We start from the raw sequence: 19330 nt of genomic DNA, 5'->3' as shown, positions 1-19330 counted from the left end.
GAGAGCTGGCGTTCTCCTTCATGTCCACATAAATGGGCTCCTAGGGGTGCACTGTGATCTAGATCGTAAACCACTTTCTGAAAGCTGGACAAGGCAAATCTCCTGTGTGGAGTCCAGCTCTGAGCCAGCAGGACGGCATGCGGGTACACTTAGGTCACAGGAAACTGCTTTCACAGACCAAAACCCTTTTGCTGGCATTAAGATAAACCATGATCTACCAAACTTGCAGGCTGCAGCAGAGCCTTTAATTCATATATTAGAAAAGTAGAAGGGCTGAAGCCCCACAACTTAAGCTACCATTGCCAGAAGCCAGAAGAGGAATTATAAAACGCAGGAAAAGAAATAAAAGACAAGAGCAAAAATCAATGAAGCAGGAAATAAATGTGCAGGACAGAAAACCCAGAAATCCAGAAGCTGGGTATTTGAAGATGAACCGAATTAATAAATTTCTAGCAAGACTGATGGGGAAAAGAGAAGAAAAGATTGACTTCCAGGCTCAGGAAATGAGATCCATTGCGTGTTAAATGCTCTTGAGGGGGGGTGGGGCTTCTGGGGAGCAGCCCCGGAGATGCCCTGCAGGATCGCGGGCGGGGAGCCCAAGCTGTCCCCCAAGCTGTCCGGTCACCCGCGGCCTGACTCTTCACGGCAGATTCTCCTCCGCGGAGCTTTCATGTCCTGCTGGAACCGACTTTTTAATAAAACCATTTGTCCTCCAGAGTGGGGATCGAGCACTAGCAAGATCAAGATGGAGCCTAAAAACAAGATCTGGCTTGTTTGGGGTTTTGTTTCGTTGTTTGTTTAGTTTTCCGTCTAACTGGGAGGCGGCGCTGCCGGGGAGTGGGACCTCTGCGTGATCTGCAAGGACGGCCGCCCCCTCGCCGGCGGGGTCCTCGCGCCGCACCCGCACCCCAGGACCTGGGCAGGCTCTGGGACCGCCCGGCCCCGGCGGGTACACAAGTGCCGTCCCGCGACTTGGAGCCCAGCCGAAGGGGACGGGCGGCTGCGGCTTTCCCTGGGCTGGGGAACGTCGCCCCCGGCTGTGCCCCGCCCGCACTTCTGCTCCCCGGATCCAGAGAAGCCTGCATCGCTGTCCTGAGCCGGCCTCGGGGAGTGACCGCCGCCAGCAAGAGGCCACTAAGGGGAACGGGTGTCAGTGGCGTCCGCTCCTAAGGAGGCTCCCGCGTGGGGCCTGTGACAGGTGGCGTGGAACACACCTTCCAGGGGAGCAAGTTGGGGTGTTTATTTGCTAACACCCCTTCGTGCTGGGTGGAGGGCTTCTCCCTGGAGTGTCAGCTCCATTTGTGAAGAGCAGTGTCTGGTCCGAAAGCTTCTCCAGGCAGCAGTGGAGGAACTTGTCACAGAGTCCAAAGGCTCTGAGGAGGGCCCGAGGTGCGCAGGCAACATAACATGGTCCAGCCCCTGTGTGCATTTCTCATTTCTCCTAGTCCAACCCACAGCCAGATCAGATTTCTTTACCTGTTCTCTTCCTGTTCCTGACAGGTCATCCCAGTTCCTTCCAATGCATGAGGTAGCATTTCCTCTGGGTGCGCCTCCCCTTTTCTCTTATTCTAACTCCTACTTTACGTTCAAAGGTCAACATGAACATGACTCCTCTTGGAGACTGTCAGTATCAGTTAAATCTCTTTCAAACATTTAAAATCACAACACTCAACTCCAATGGGCTTCAAAACAAATTATTGGCTCATTAAACTACAAAGTCCCAAGGGAGAGCAAGCTTCAGGCTCAGCTTGCCTAAGGTTCAATTGAGGTCACCAGAACATAGCTTCTCTTGGCTCCTGGATTCAGCCCTGTTGGCCTCCACACAGTCACTTTATTTTCAACAGCAAGGTGGCTGCCATAGCACTGACTCCGCATCTTCAAGGGAGAGGAATGAGATTTTTTTTCAGTAGCCCTTGAACAACTCCAACTTGCGAGCATTAGACCGGCTTAAATTACCTGCTCATCTCTGAACCAATCAAAGTAGCTAGAGGAAGAAATATACTTTTGCCTTTGGCCTGGGGCAAGGGGCTCGGGCCATGTTTGAACCAACAGGTGATGATGAATTGCTCCACAAATAAAACTTGGGGATCCTGCCTAAATAGGGTGAGGGAATGCTGAGGGACACAAAGCAGCAAATGTTCTCTTCTGCTTTCCTGGAGATCTCACACACACACACACACACAAAAAGATCTCACGACACCACCACCCAGCTTGAACCAAGCTGTGACCTTAGCGCTGGCTGTACTGTACTTGTAACTACTTTATGTGATTCTCTCCGCGGATGCCTGGTGAAAACCTTGAGGAGACCACGATTGATGTGTTTTTAGATCTTCACACATACTTACACCTCCCAGCATTACAAATTAGTTAGGTCCTTAGTAAATGCTTGTGGAATGAATGAATGATCAGATCTAAGCAATCACGTAGCCACTTAAATCAGAATAAGCACCAACACACAAAAACAAAGACAAGTCTCTAGCTAACAGATTGAGTTTTTATTGGTTTGTTTTACAAATTTTATTTAAATATAACATGCATAAAAAGTACATCAATCATAATAAATGTTCACACACTGACCACATTTATATAACCAGAAACCAGATCAAGAGACAATATTACCCAGAACCCCAAAAACTTTCATTTATTACCCACCTCCATGGAGAGCTAGTACCCGACTTCTAGCATCATAGATTAGTTTTGCTTGTTTTTGAACTTTGTAAAGTGTTCATTCTCATTGCTGTATACTATTCCATTATGGGAATATGCCATAATTTATTTACCCATTCTACTGTTGATGGGTATTCAGGCAGTTTCCAGTTTGCGGCTATGATAACTAGTGCTGCAATGAACATTCTAATGTGTCTCTTGTTCGTGAACATGTGGATGTATTACTGTCACTTCTACGCCTACCAGTAGAATTGCTGTCATAAAGTGGGCACGTATTCAGCTTTAGAAAATGCTTTAAATTTTCTAAAATGGGGGGTACCAATTTATACTTTCACCTGAAGTAGAAGAATTCAAACGATTGAAGTTTGTAGGGTTCATCTTTACACCCCATGAACACATTTTGGGTATCTTCACAGAGTTATGCATACAATAGATGCTTGATAAATACCTATGAGATGGATGAGTTAAGGCAGGAAGGAATGAATGAAGTAGCCCTCTGAAGAACACTGAAGAGCCACAGAATTTGCTGAAAGCAAACTTTCCCCTTCCTTGACTACAATGTGAATTAAACGGAAGACTTTGTGGAGGATTTCATTCATAATCCCTTCAAAATGAGTTAGTCCCGCTATGTACTAAATGGATTATGCATGAATCCCAAAACAAATCCGACTGCAATTAATGTTTTAATAAACCAGTTGCTAGTGTATGCAATACCCACAACTTGTCAGGAGGGATTTTATTATATTTATAAACATTAATTAGGTGTTTGTTATTGTCAAACTAAATTTAAAATAAATCCACAGCATCACTGGCCACTTGGGTGAAAAAAGTCTCAGTGGTGACTGTAATTAGAAAGTAGATGTGAGGGAAGAGCATTAATTAGTTAGCTAATGGCGAGCTTTCCACTAATTGAAATGAGGAGCCCCTATCTTGCAGGATGATAAAATATTGTAGGTGTGAGAGTAACAAGTGAGCGCCTTTGGTTATTAATAATAAGCCAAAATATTCGCTTAACCCTTCCTTTGCAGCATTTTCACACAAATGTTCATTGCCTAATAAAATATAAAGTTATAAGTTTTTTTTTTAAGATTGTATGTATTTATTTGAAAAACAGAGAGTGTAAGAGAGAGAGAGAGCACAAGTAGGGAGGGGAGGCAGGGGAGAGGAGAAGCAGGCTTCCTACTGAGCAAGGTGCCCAATGTGGGCCTGGATCCCAGGACCCCAAGATCATGACCTGAGCTGAAGGCAGATGCTTAACTGAGCCCCCCAGGCACCCCATAAAGTTTTTTTTTTGTAATAAAGATAAGAACAGGAAATGTTTGGCAGAATGAAACAGAATCTGCTCTTGCCAAAATAGAGAATGGGCTCCTGATGGCCAGATTTAATTTTGGTCCTTGTCTTTTTAAAACTCATGACCGAGACAGATGACTGCCTATTTTCCTGGTTCTCCTACTTCTTTGGACTCTCGTTCTCAGTTTTCTTCCTTATCCCTTCTCTCTTCCAACTTGCAAGCATTGGTGCTCTCCTAGAAGGCTAGCCCTTCCACCTTTTATTCTCGCACACTTTCTCCCATTACCATCTCCTGCATTGTGGTGGTTTCAACCTCCACCATTGTGCAGAGTCAGGGTCTGCATCCCTTGTCCTGAGCAACCAAGGTTCCACACTCAAAAATTCCCATCATCTGTTCACTTTTCCTAGTGGCTTGACCCCCAGCGACTGTGTAGGAGACATGTTTGATGCTTTGCCCAAATGCCCTTGAATCCCTTCTGTTATCTCGTGTTCTCCTTCCCTCACTTTTATGTGGTTCTGCTTCCGCACCCAGAGAGTTGGAGGTGCTGGCATTGCCCTGTGGGACCAGGCTGAAGCTGGGACCTGGCCTGAAATCTTAGCCCTGCTCAGTTGATTCCCTTGGCTATCCTGCTTCCTCATTCCCTTACTACTCTCCCCTGGAAGCATGTCTTTAATAAGTTACATGCACATAACTGTTTCCAGAAAACTTGGCTTAAGATATACACCCAGCAAAATGCATCCTCTTTCCCTGAGAAACATCGCTCCTTCTATTATCAACTCCTACGTGGTATTACCACCATCTAAGAAAGGATAACATTATACCCTTCCCCCATGTACCTGCTACTTTCAGCTGAACAGAAATCCTCCCCAAATCCCAATGATACAATTCCTCCACATTTCCTACCATCACTCCTCCCTCTCATCTGTTGCAGGAACATCTAGCCGCCCTCCAAAACCTCATGCTTCTTGTATGTGGTACCAGCATGTGGCTAGGTCTGTACCACAGATCCAAACCATCTTGTATCTGAGTGGGCTCTGTGACTGGTGCTCTATCTATCAAACTGGAAATGATGTGTGTCTCCTCCAGACCACGGTCCCCAAGAAGTGGGTGAGACTCTCCCGCCTTCTCTTCCTGCCTCCTGCTCCGAGGCAGAGAACCTGAGGTCCTCAGCACTATGGAACTGTAGGAAGGAAGGGGTCTGGGCTGCTGTACTCCTTTGTGGAGAAAAGCCTTCCAACTGAGCAGAACACTCTCCCCTAGACTGTGATGTGAATAACAAATAAGCTTATGTGGTACTAAGCCCACTGACATTTGGGGGTTTGGGTGTTATAGCTGCCACCATGCCCTTGATTATAACACAAGTCCTGCTGCCACTACTCAAGTTCAGATTTGGGGTCATCCTGCCATTATTGCATTAGCTCCTGACCTGGTCTCCTTCCTCCCTGCCCTTCACAGACTTACACTTTACTATTCAGTGTAATAAAGCGACCCCATGGAAATGCAAATCTAACCCTGCACCTCCTTCACTCTTTAAAACTCTTGAACCCTGCCCTGTTAAGTATAGGATAACAGTCAAATTCTGCAGCATCTTAAGACACCCCTGTGGTGGACAGCTGAAGGCATCCACTGTTTCACTCATACCTGGACAGTCCTTCCTTGCATTTACCCAGTTGGTTCCTAATTGTCCTTTAAAACTTAGCTTGGACTTAGCTTCTGGATTCCTCTAGGCTGTGTTATCAACTGTCCTTGGGGGGCTTCCTTCAGAGCACATCCGCAAGGCATGGAATCACCACTCCCTATCCCTCTCCTGGACCAGCCTGCATGCTTCCCAAAAGTAGAAATCACAGCTTTCCATTCCAGAAGTTACTCTATCCCTACTGCCAGTCAAAAGTTTGTTGAGTCAACTTTTCAAAATTATTTTAAGGTCAGAGATCACTTCCAAGTTCAACAAATATGCAAGTTACCTATAGCAGAATAAAGTCCCACATTTTGTCGTTTATGTGACCTTGCTGAAGTGGGTCGAGGAGCAATTTGGCAGTTATAGGTTGGAGATAATACGAGAGCGGCGAGAGAGAGAGAGAGAGGAGAGAGAGAGGCTGACAACTGGAGGGAAAGGAGAAATCAAGGACATGGGTGTGGGACTGTGGCTTGAAACCCTATTTTAGTCCCAGAAAGAAAGGTTCTGGCTCAGTTGATCCAAGTTGAGAACAGGGAGCCCAGGTGTCTTCGCTACTTGTCTAAGTGCATCCAGCCAGTCCCAGGCCAGTCTAGACTAGAGTCCTGATCACCAACACCCAGGCCTTCCTTTCTTCTACAATCAAGAGCTAAGTTTGGTCCAGATGAAGCCAGAAGCCTCCATCCACTAGTAACAACTTATTTTGTTTTTCCCGGTAGACCCCTAGGGACTAAACAGGAAGCCTGGGCTTGCGAGATGAGTAAATCTGAGAGGGAACGATTCTTTCTTAGCCCTAACACTGAAATTTTAAAATTGTTTCACGTCTCTCCTTCTGGCTTTGACAGATTTCATAAGAAGCCCCTCAGTCTGTGGGTCTTACAGAAATGAGCATTTGAAGGAAAAGATGGCCGTTGGAAAGAGTACCTAACCAGTGCTGCTATTTTCACATGGTTTACTCATGCAGGGGGAGAGGCGGGCTGCTTCATGAAATGTAGCAGACAAGGAAATTTCTATAGAGGCCTCTAAATCACTTAATGGCGAGAGGGATTCCCAGACGGCTTTATCAGTGTCTACGTAAAATTGTTAGATATCAGCACCAACTAATAAATTTGAGTTGGGGCTTGGTTTTCTGACATTTGCTCAAATCCTCAGAGAACCGTAGTTACTGTATATCCTTGTACAGTATTTGAATTCTGAATTGCTATGCGTGGTTGTTTGCCCACTGGGACAGGAAATAAAACTCCATAATAGAATGTCATTTTTTAAAAGTCTGAGCATTACGAGTTGCAGTGATATTGTATGACAAACTCATGTTTCTTTTTTGTCTCAAATGTTTTATTCTCCAGTAAAACTCATTTGCATTGTTGTCCCATACAGGGATTTGTACATCCCGGTACATGATAAAGATGCAGAAGGGAATTAGGTCACTAGGCATGCTCTTTTTTCTTTTAATAACCCCGTCCAACCTCCTCCTTCTTAATCCCATGCAGACAAAAGCAATAGAAGCTAAACCTTCCAGAGCCGTGATAGGAAAGGCAGACGAGCAAATCCAACATGCATCCTTTCACTCACTATGGATGTGTTTAATTAATCCCATGTGGACTGGTCTTATTCAAATAAAACTATATTTTATAAAACCACTGCCTTGTTTTCTGGTCTGTGTGGTGACCCCTGATGGAGACAGCTGGGCCATTTTGAGTAGTTATTACAGGTCTGGGTTTCTTTGTGCTAATGGCACCATGCCGGAAAGAATCTGTATTCTGTGCGGGGTAAAGCCATCCCCAGTGGGTAAGGAATTAGGAGAACATTAGAAGGGTACGAAGCAGCAGCAGCAGCAGCAGGCAAAAAAGGGGTGGGTGAGCAGGGGACAGGGGGAGGGAGGAGGCAGCTAGGTCCCAGATGCGCCCCTGGGGCAGGTGGTGAACTCAGAGCTTGGATGGCTTCCACAGGCTGGCACCCACATAGGCAAATTCTCACTGTGTCAGTGGAGCTCTAAAGAGACAGTAGGCTACTGCAGCCTTCCAGTCTTTTTACTATATGCCACTTCCTGCCCAGGACAATCCCACATTGGTGAATTCGAAGTCAGGTTGCCAGCACAATGACAGTATCAGAGAACACTCCATCAGACCTTAGTCTGTGGTGTCAGGCCTTCTCTGGCATTGACTCAACTAGTCCTCACAAAAATTCTATGAGCCAGCTGTTGTCATTATCCCCTATTACAAGTGTGGAAATTGAGGCATGGGATGGTTCGATGAAATGTCCAGTATCACTCAGTTAGCTGATAGCAGAAGCAAACATCACCCAACAGTGGTGCCCTCTCAAACCTCTCTGTTGGTCAAATATTTGGGCATGTTGGGCAGACATTAGCTGGATGCTCAGTAGGGTCTGAAGCAGGTAATTGTAGGTATGTGATAAGGGAAGAAAGGGCAGACTTGTTGGGCTTGAGAAATGGAAAATTTATTTGATTTGAGTTTTCAGAATCTGTCCATTTTACCATCAAAATCCTCACTGAAGGAGGGAGTATAAAAATTTCCTTTTAGGGATACCTGGGTGGCTCAGCAGTTGAGTGTCTGCCTTTGGCTCAGGTCATGATCCTGGGGTCCTGGGATCAAGTCCCACATCGGGCTCCCTGCAGGGGGCCCACTTCTCCCTCTGCCTGTGTCTCTGCCTCTCTGTCTCAAATAAATAAATAAATAAATAAATAAATAAATAAATAAATAAATTAAATATCTTTAAAAATCTTTTCCTTTTATGTTTATGGTGGGGGGCATTGCTCTGCAAACCTCCAGGATAATAGCAAACTCTTAAGAAAACCAATCTGAGAATCCTCTCTGATTCAGCCTTCTTGGTATTCTTAAATTATAAAGCTGGAGTTGGTCCTGCTGTGTCTTTCAGAAGTGACTCTGCACTACACTATACTGTCCCAATCGCGTGACAGCTGGATGTTGAAGACAGGTATGTTTCATAACGTGCAAGCATCACTCTTTCATAAAGATTTGCAGTCAGAGGACATTAACTTGTGTTCTTTATTCAATCATTTCCAGCCTGTTTTAGAGCCACATGGAAGATGCTTTATCAAGGGGTGTGTGTGTGTGTGCAAAAGTAAGATGATGAATTTCCACTTGCCTTTCTTTTTTTTGTGGAGTTTTATTGTTTTAGCAAATATGAAGGAGGTGCACAAATGACAAGTTTCAACCCAGTGAATTTTCACAAGTGAACACACCATGCAGTCAGCACTTAGCCCCTCAAACCTTCTTCACACCCCAACACCCTCCCTTCACCATGAAAAAGTATTATCCTGACCTCAGCAGCAGAGTATTCATCTGTGTTGAAATTTGTATATCAATGCAATCACAGGTCATCTTTTGTATCTAGCTTTCTTCTGCTTCACACTGTGCTTGTGGGGTTCATCCATGGTGCTGTGTGTAGTGGCGATTTATTTATTTTCACTGCTGTGTCAGATGCTGTTGTATGCAATATGCCCTCATCTGTCTTCACACTCTCCTGTCGGTGGACAAGATGAACTGTTTAAGTTTGAGATTTTAATGAATAAAGCTACTCTGAACCTATTGCTGGACAGAGGTATTTGTTTCTTGGGTACACATCTAGGAGTGGAATTTCGGTTACAGGGCATGCGTATGTTCAGTTTTAGTAGATACTGCGAAACACTTCTCCAGAAGGTTGTACCAGTTCACACCGCCCCCAGAATTCACTTACTATTTTATTGCATTTCACAAAGCCACAATGCTCTATCATTTATGCTTTGTATAGTGGTATTGCTTTCTCTTCCTGCCTACATTTTTTGCAATCTTCTGGCTCGTCACTCATTGTCCTTCCAAACCCAGACTCAGCCTCTGGAGCACTGAACTGCAAGTGAAGGTCATGGCACATCAGTAATTTCACTGTTGATTTGCCTGTCAAGGAGGAAGACCAGGAAGGTTAAAAACAGGTTTGGAATTATTTGTACTTTACTCCAATGAGTGTCTCCTTAAACTTCATCCCCAGTGGCCATTTAGAAATGCACATATACAGAAACCTGCCAGAGATAGTTTGAGCAGGTGAAGAGCACAGACATGAATTTTGAAAAACAATCCATAATGTATTCTTTTATTCTTAAGGATCAGCTCATGGGTTTATATGAATTAAATTTTTAGCAGTAGATTCAAACTAATTTCTACTAATAGAGCTGGTTGGATTTTGGAGACTTTATGGTTGTAGACACCATTCTGGCTTCCTTCCATTATTTGCTGATGGTAAGGATAATGAGAATAAAGCACAAACCAAGAGTCAACACTGATCACTCTGAGTTGTCCTTCCACTGAAACAAAACTATATCTTCAAGTTGGTAGGTACTAAAGTCTACCCTTCCTTCCCTTCGTTCTTGCTAAAGAATTTATTTTTAAGTAATGGATGGAAATGAAGGTAGTGAGTGGATGGGGCAACAAGGAAAAGAAATCATCTTTTATCAGTAGATCAAGAAAGAATAAGACTCAGACAAATGGAAGGAGTCTACTGTATATGAGCGGGTTCAGGGGGCCAGAGCACCCCAAACTCACCCCTCTGGCAAGCCTTTTCAGTTAATCAAAGAGATGTTTCTTCCCAGTCTTTTGATTCTTTTCTACTTTTCACTGGAGACTATGGAAAGACATGATTTGAGGGCTGGCTGCTCCTGCTTAGCACCCCCTCTTCCTAGTGAAACTTGCATCAAAGCAGAATCTTAAAACTGAGTGTCAGGACTACTCTTAGTTTCCTAGAGTGGCCGTAACACACTGACCGGGTGGCTTAGGACAATAGAAATGTCTATTCCCTCACAGTTCTGGAGGCAAAAGCACAAAATTAAAGTGCCAGCAGGGCCAGGCTCCTTTTGGGTAGCAGCCTTCCTTTCTTGTCTCTTCCCAGTTTCTGGTGGTGGCAAGCAGTTGCTGGTGTTTGTTGATTTGTTGCTGTGACACCCCAATATGCTTCATCTCCCCTTGTGTGTCTCCGTCTTCACATGGTGTTTTCCTCTTCTTATAAAAACACCAGTCACTCTTGATTAGAGTCCTTTCTAAGGACCTCATCTTAACATGATTACATCTGCAAAGACCTTATTTCCAAATAAAGACATATACCCAAGTACAGGGAGATGGGGATTAGAACTTCAATGTATCTTTTGAAGGGGACACAATTCAACCCATAACACCACCTATCTTAGGTTGAATTCCCTAGAAGCAGAGCCTGAGAGGAGGATTCTTGTTTCAGTGATTTATGCAGGTTGCACCCTCAAGAAAAGGGGACAGATGGGAGCAGGAGAGGACAGCTAAGTCAGGACACAGCTTCTAGTGAAGACCAGCTTCAACCACATTCCACAAGGAGCTCTAAAGAATGAATTCTACCAATCGGTCCCATCTTTAGGCAAGGGGACTGGCTTCTTATGTCATCATATCAGTCAACCATTGACCACAAGCCACCCTGGGTGTATTTCTTGGGCAAAGTGTTCTGTGTGCTGAGGAGAGTTTCCTGAAGAAGAGGAAACTGCACTCAGAGAAGAAGACAATCCTCACAGCAGTTGGGGCATCTATTGGGCACTAACATCAGCCCCTCCACTCTCTTTAAACAGCTAATTTGTAGAAGGTGATAGCACTGACGTGTTTGCTCTCCTCCTTCTCCCCAGACTCACTCTCCCTGCTTCCTCACTCTTGCTGCCTGAACTTATCTCCCAGGTAAGCCACCTGCATTCACATCCTTGGCTCAGGCTCAGCTTTTCCAGAAGCCCCCAGTAAGACAATTGCAAGGAAAGACATTTTACAGCCAGTTTGTTTGAAGAGTATAATTTACCCAGGATTGACCAGCAATTGGGCATCTTCTGACGAGTTTGATTATGGCTGGGCATTCACACTTGGTAAGCCAGGTTCAACACATAAAAAAATCTGGTCTCGGTAGTCTAGTCTGTATGTGCCGGACCAAACCCTAAGTTCCACTTTTTGTTTTTTGGTTTGTTTCTTTTAAGTAAAGTAAATTTACATACACTGAAATGCATACTTTTAAGTAAACAATTTGATGAGTATTGACAAGTGTATACACCCCCATAAAGAGAATCTCAGCTAAGACAGAGAGCATTTCTCATACCCACCCCCCAAATTTCCCTCATATCACTTCCAGTCAAAGGAAACCACGGGTCTGATTTCCATTACTTTAGATTAATTTTGTGTGTTCTTCAACTTGATATAAATGTATTCAGACAGTATGTATTCTTTTTTTTTAGTGTCTAGCTCCTTTCACTCAACGTAATGTTTTTGAGCTTTATCCTTGTTGCATATATTAAGAGTTTGTCCCTTCCATTTCTGAGTAACATCTCATTGTGTAAATATACCACAATTTAATTATCCATTTTCCTGTTGATCAATATTTGGGTTGCTTCTACTCTGGGGCTATTATGAATAAAGTCACTACAAACATTCCTGTACAAGTCTTTGTGTGATTATATATTTTTATTTCTCTTGAGTAAATACCTAGTAGTAGATCATAGTAGTTGATCATTTAACTTTTAAAACCTTTTTCCAAAGTAGTTGTACTATTTTATATTCCCACAGGAAGTATTTGAGAATTCCAGTTTTTCCATTTTCTTGCCATATTTGGTTTCGTCAGTCATTTCAATTTAAGCCTTTCTCATCAATGTGGCCAATTTTAGTGGAATGTGATGGTTTGGATTATTAACTAGAGTGAACATTATTGACTCTCTTCCCATGGTGACAGTGTGCACCTCCTCATCCCATTGGTATTGGGCTTGGACATGTGACTTAGTTTGATCAATGGAAGATTAATGGACATGAAAGAAGCAAAAGTGTATAGTGTCCTTGTGTAGTAAGCCTCGTCTCCTAACATTTCTATGAATGGTGTGAGAAAAACATAAGCCAGCTAATCCACCAATCAAGTAAGGAGGGGAGATGTAAAGAAGAGCTAGACAAATTGCTTGCCCAGGGCTACACACAGTTGACCAGCCACCTTAGACATTTTGAGAATAAATGATCATTGTTTTAAGCCAATGGGCTGTGGGAGGATTTGTTACACAGCAGTACTGTGGCAGTGATTGATTGCCACAAATATAGACAATTGTCCTTGTCAAACTCATCAAACTGCCTAGAAGCGTAACCCTCAGCTAGACTGACTGCTGAAGTCTGTGTTTAGCTAACATAGTGAATAGCTGCATTCAAACTACTCCAGGCAACCTTGAACTCCCTGCCACTCAATATTTATCAAAGCCTTGATTAAAAGAAACAATATTTACAGAAGACTGCCTGAACGTTATGCCATCCATCCATTGCCCACATTCTCTAAAATATCTTTCTGTAGTAATACCAGGTGGCAGAGAGCTATGTCCTAGGACTGAATTGTTTTCATTCTCCCAGAGCAGCTCCTACTAGGTTGTGCATTGGCATTATGCCATCAGTGTATCTTGGAGGAAATCATGTAAAAAATCTTTATAATACTTGTGCTTGTATCTGCTGTAAGGACTTTGTTGAGGACACTCTATGGATTGCATGGGTAGGACAAAGGGGTGGGATTGTTTCTGATTTTAGTACCTGGGACAATTGAAACCTAAAGAACTGAGTCTTTATTAAATAATGAATCATGTGGTATAATTATCTAGCCCAGTTTCTTTCTTTGTTTTGGCCACCACAAAATTCAGACCAAATTGGTGGTCCACTAAATTTAACCTTTGGCCATGCATTTTTAAAACTATCTTCACTTCAGGCTGCTCCCTAATTTTCTTACCCAAACGATTTAAAATTTTATTTAGTCTTCTTTTTTGTGTATGAGTTTTGATGGGGATTTGGTTGCAAATGTGGTAGTAGCCATCACTGGTTCTATGATCCACTAACTGCCTGGTTTCATCACAGAGTCCTCCCACTTAGTTGTTCCCATCAGTTCAGCTTCCAAGTACCATCACCTTGCCCTCTCTAGTTCAGCAAATGTGTACTGAGCACATGCAATGCCCCAACTCTCTCCTAGGCACTGAGAAAAAATACGAACACAATTGGTTCTTACCCTCAGGGTATTTGCAATCTATGGAGAGGGTCAGACAACTCTGTGCTTAACTCTAAATTTAGAATAACAGGAGTACCTGTACAGTCAGCTGTTGAGGGGATCAAGTTGGAATGACATAGAGTGCTCAGCAAATTCTCTGTTAGTTTTATTATAATCGATATTGCTGTATTCTTATTTCTTGATTACTTTGACATTGTCTTATCTACTATTCCCATCTCCAATTTCTCATCATACCAAACTTCCACTGAATGTTTTTGCCAGAGTAATTTTTAAAATATAACTTTTCCCATTATGCAGATATGAAAATGTGTAATACATAGACAAACATATAGAGGGAAATACAAAATTACTCCCTCTCTTCAAAAATATATGTTTATGGGGCACCTGGGTGGCTCACTTGGTTGGGCAACCAGCTCTTGCTTTCAGCTCAGGTCATGGTCTCAGAGTCCTGGAATCAAGATCCTTTTCAGGCTCCCCTCTCAGTGAGGAGCCTGCTTAAGGATTCTCTCTTTCCCTTTCCCTCTGCCCCTCCCCGTGCACTCTTTCTCTCTCTCTGAAATAAATTATATATATATATATATATATATATATATATATATATATATATATATATATATAATCTGTTTAACATCTTGGTAAGTTTATCCCAGACTCATCCTTTGCATATGTGTATATGTGTATGGGACAGTTCAGCAGAGGAATTTAGAGTCCAGGTTCTGAAACCAAATTATCCAGATTGGAATTCTACCTTCTACCCCTTAACATTTATTTATTTATTTATTTATTTATTTATTTATTTATTTATTTAACCCCTTAACCTTTAACAGGCTATTTCATCCTCCTTTTCCACTGGGCCCATTTTTAAAAAAATGGGATCTAACAAAATATTCTAGTGGGCCTCAGCCCAAGACAATCATGCTCCTTCCAAATGAGTTGCAAAACCATGATGTAGGTTTTGTGAAAGAAGTAGTTGATACTGCTATATCACTCTTAATTGTTCACCCACAAAAGTGAAATGTAAGGGTTGGAGGCTATCAAAGAAAAGGGAGCACATTTTTATTTATTTTATTTTAAAGATTTTATTTATTTATTCATGAGAGACACAGAGACAGGTAGAGGGAGAAGGTAGAGGTAGAGGGAGGTAGAGGGAGAAGCAGACTCCATGCAGGTAGAGGGAGAAGCAGACTCCATGCAGGGAGCCCGACGTGGGACTTGATCCAGGGTCTCCAGGATCACACCCCAGGCTGAAGGCAGGCATCAAACCGCTGAGTCACCTGGGCTGCCCAGGAGCACATTTTTTAGAGCTATTGCTGCTCCAAGTCCTCCATGCTCACAATGGAGAAAGAGTTGGGTGTTCCCGTTTAACTGGAAGTCAAGGAAGCAGCCTTTATAGAGAAGTCAGAGAACACGGTGAGGTCTCCAGCAGCCATGGAGACTCAGTGGACGGGTCTGGCCTGAGCCAGAGACCCTAATGTGCAAGGTACAAGTCAGATGTTCTAATGGAAGAAGCAACTTGAGGTGGCTGCGCTGGGAACATTCACTCCCAGAGTCTGGAAGGACAAAGGATGTATGAATGTGTCTCATGCACCATCCATGAAAGAGTGCCATGACGGGATTATTCTAGAAGCTTCCTGGGAGTCATCCGGAGAAGCAAAAAGATGAAAGAAGGTAGAGATACAATCAGATGCCTTTTGGGTGAGGAAGGAGTCGTAAGGGACCATCTGAAGAGAGATGCTTTCATCAGTAATAAGGGAATCAAAGGTGGCAAATCCCCAAGCAAGTGAGAACCCACAAGTACTGCCCTTGAGGAAAACGGGCAGCCTTAAAACATACTGATGCAGAGAGTGCTGACACCAGCTCTCCACGTTATCCAGTTACCAAATATCAACTTTCCTGCCTCTTCCTCCACCCCACCCCCAATCCAACTCTTTCCATCTATATCCTAGAGCTCACTCTCCCAGACTGAGAAGCGGAAAAAAATATAACCAACAATCATGTGTAAAGTACTGATTACAACCTGAACTACACATATTAATTATTGACTAGATGGCATTATATTACATGAAAGTGGCCAGAAAATGCATAAGACACCTTAATTTTCATCTGTGGACAAGAAGAGAATGAGTCCAAAAGAATAAAGGTCAAGAAGCCATGGCACAAATAAAGCTACTTTGGGATTACAACCTACAAGCCGTGCTATTCGCCATGTTAGCTAGAGATGGGTGACAACAGCATCTACCTCATGCGGTTATTATGATAAATAAATGAGCTAATGCATATAGAGCACTTAGAATAGTGTCTGACAAAATTATACTATCACCAATTCATCACCACTCTAATTAGTGGTTTAATCATATCTACTAAAGTCTTAAGCTTAAGGATCATAAGCAGTTAAATTTGTATATGATTTAATAAAACTAGGCTGTGAATTTATATTATATTTAGCCATTTAATTATAACCTATGTCATTAAACATGTTTGTAAGACAATTTTTTTGTTGATTACAAATATTCTGTCCCATGGCAGTATAACAATATGTTGACACATTTGGCTGCTCCTGAAGTTTATAAGAGTCATTCATTAAACTTCAACTCAGTCTAGAAATGCTCTCCCTTTCTCATCTTAACTCCATCTACATCACATTATGCTTCAAGCAAATCAGGATTTTTGCCTTATCCCAAACAGGAGCAGTAACTTTTTAGCTTTTTTATTTGTTTCTCACACAATTAACATTGACTGTCTTATTTACCAGCTCCTTTTAAAACTCTGTCCATCCTTCAAGCCAAGCTTAAATGTTATGACTTACAAGCAGTCCTCCTGGATTTTCTTCACTTTATCTTCCCTCCAGATGGAAATACTTGCTTTGCCATCTGCCTCGGTGGAACTTAGCACTTTCCATGGCACTTTTTATTCTGTTTCCTGAGGTCATTATTTGGATGTGTTTCTTATCTCCATATCTAGACAGTAGGCAGCTTGAGGACAGATAATGCCCTTTTTTCATTTTGACATACCCCCTTTTATTTGAGCACACATACTAGATTCCACTTATTGTGCAGAGTGATGATACTAATAAACAAGATACAAGCTCTACAACTAAGGACGGCCCTGTGTCATATGAAAAACAGATGTTGTAGTAGGTAGTATTGCTTTTTCCAAATAAATGCTTCCCCTCCCTATGAGAGGGTTATATCACGATATTAGGTTCGGTCCCTGATTTGCTTGGTGTATCAATTTGCTTTTGCAGGGTAACAAATAGCTCCAAATCTTAGTGGCTTAAAACAGCAATCATAGCAGTTCGTCATTCTGGGCTAAGGATCTGAGCTGAGCTCAGCGGCATGGCTCTTCAGCTGCTCCTGCTTGAGCTCACTTGCACTACTGCAGTCAGCTGGGGGATCAGCTGTGCTAGGTAGTCCAGGATGGCCTCACTCCTGTGACAGGAGGTTGGTAGGCAATTGGCAAAGGTCCTTGGTTATCCTCCAGCAGACTAACTCAGGGTCATTGATAGGGTGGCCAAAGAGTCCCAAGAGCAATAAAAGACAAGCCATAATAACATGCAAGCACTTTTCAAACCTCTGTATCACAAAAGAATGGAAATAATCTGCCTCACATCAGGGGAAACAAAAAATATATGGTCACGATGAGCCAATTCAAACTGAAGGTATAAGAGATCAGAAACCATAAATAGGCAAAAACTAATGAGTGAGAAAAACACAGAGAGAATTAACAACTAGAATCAACAAATGGGAGAAAAACAGAGGAGAGGTAAAGAGAAAAGCCAGGATTCTAAGAGAGTTCAAAAATTCCTGGTAGCTTTGAATATCATTCCAAGTTCAACTTTGCATCATAGTAAGTTACAATAAATCCTCTTGTTCCTTGTTCATTCAAGTGAGCCTCTGTTCCTTGTAACCAAAGATATTTGCTATAACAAGTATCAGTGCCATGAGTGGGATTGCATGGAAGCAGACACTCATAAGAGGCAGAGGGTGTTTGGAATAGGCGATCAGGTATGTGAGAGAGTCTTTGTAACTTAGGATAGATTCCATTTTAAACAATAATGCGATGTGACATTAAGCTACTGTTTGTGGTTCTTTGTGACTCAGACCACCTCTGCAGGTCATGCTTTGAGAGTTTGGGTAGCCACAGAATAGTTTAAAGATAGGAAGAACAGGGTTGCAGGGATCAGATGAATTCAAGACAGTGGGGCATTTCCAGTGGCTGAAGAATGATTACTGTATCTGTATCTGGTGCAGCTGGAAGCAGACCTTTGGAAACACAGTGTGACCTACTGAAGGATGCCCTTCCTGCTGAGTGCTGACACAATGAGTCCATTGGAAAGCAAGTCTGAAAATGCTCATATGCACTGCTGAATTGCAGCATGGGTCAAACTCCCAGTATTAACATGTTCTATGACCCGGGTTAAGTATCTGATTGATAAAGACTGACACTTTGCCAGACTTTGAATATAGGATATGTGGAAGACACCCAAAGATTGGAGATCCCCATACCCTAAATTCTTCCTGAACACTTCCCACTTCAGTCGCACACAAGACATTGCTCTCCATCATCAATGGGTAGTGGACAACAGTAGTACTTCTCCCAGGTCCCCCAAGATAACTTTTTACTATTTTAGTGGGTCTCTGATATTGATGCCCTTTTCCAGACAAGAACCTGCACTCGTGGCTCTTAGAGGCTACTAGAGCCCATTTGGGGAGTGCCTGGAAATGGACCTAAGATTCTGTACCCAATTCCAATGTGCAGAGTTTTCCCTCCACTGAGCATTTCTCTGACACCAGCTGGGTGTCCTACAATTCAATTCAATTCTGACACTATCTCCCAGGTTTAAGCCTCAGTCCCACAAAACTGCTTTCTGCCCCCACTTCAGAAGCCAGTCTGAAGTCCAGATTGTCACCTATGCTTCTGATCAACAGCAAATATCAGAGGTTCCAACAACTCCCTGGGTTTGGTGAATGTGCTAGAGCAGCTCACAGAACTTAAAAAAAAACATTTCACTGACTACACTAGTGGTTTATTATAAAAGGATACAATGTAGAAACAGCCAGATAGAAGAGATGCACAGGGCAAGTTATGGGGGGAAAGTCTCAGAGCATCCATTCCCTCTCTCTTCGAGCATGTTCACCTACCAGGAAACTTTCTGAATCCTGTCCTTTTGGGATTTTATAGAAGCTTCATTACGTAGGTATGATTGATTAAATCATTGGCCATTGGAAATTGAACTCAATCTCCAGCCCCTCATCACACACACAGAGGTCAGGAAGCCATCTTCCTGAAAGTTCCAACCTTCTAATCACATGATTGGTTCCAGTGGCAACCAGCCCCCATTCTTAGGTGGGATTCAAAAGTCACCTCATTAAATAAACAGAAGGCACCTTTATTTCCCTCATCACTGGGGAAATTTCAAGAGTGTTAGGAGCTCTGTGCTAGAAATAGGGACAAAGTCCAAGTATATATTTCTTATTATCAATCACAATATCATAGTACTCTTTGCATGACTTTGCCTAAGTAGGATCTTGGGGAATCTGTCCCATCCTGACCCTGCATCCCCATACCCCACCCCCACTCCCTTGTTATCTCAGGAGTACTTCCTTAACAAATCACACACAGTCTTTATTTCCAGGTCACATTCTGGACATCCAGACATAAAGCAGAAA

The 19330-nt window shown here is 42.9% G+C and overlaps 1 long non-coding RNA gene across 1 annotated transcript; it reads right to left on the bottom strand.

Annotated features, from left to right (window-relative positions):
* Positions 1–8743: 8743 nt before the first annotated feature.
* On the bottom strand, positions 8744–18946 carry LOC140617830 (uncharacterized). The gene is made up of 3 exons (XR_012017971.1): positions 18803–18946; positions 9351–9547; positions 8744–9137 (listed from the first exon to the last, which is right to left on the bottom strand). It is a non-coding gene; the product is annotated as an uncharacterized lncRNA (long non-coding RNA).
* Between the last annotated feature and the right edge of the window lie 384 nt (positions 18947–19330).

Source organism: Canis lupus, chromosome 26, assembly GCF_048164855.1.
Source record: "Canis lupus baileyi chromosome 26, mCanLup2.hap1, whole genome shotgun sequence".
Lineage (NCBI taxonomy): Eukaryota > Metazoa > Chordata > Mammalia > Carnivora > Canidae > Canis > Canis lupus.
This window is presented reverse-complemented; position numbering and strand designations above follow the sequence as displayed.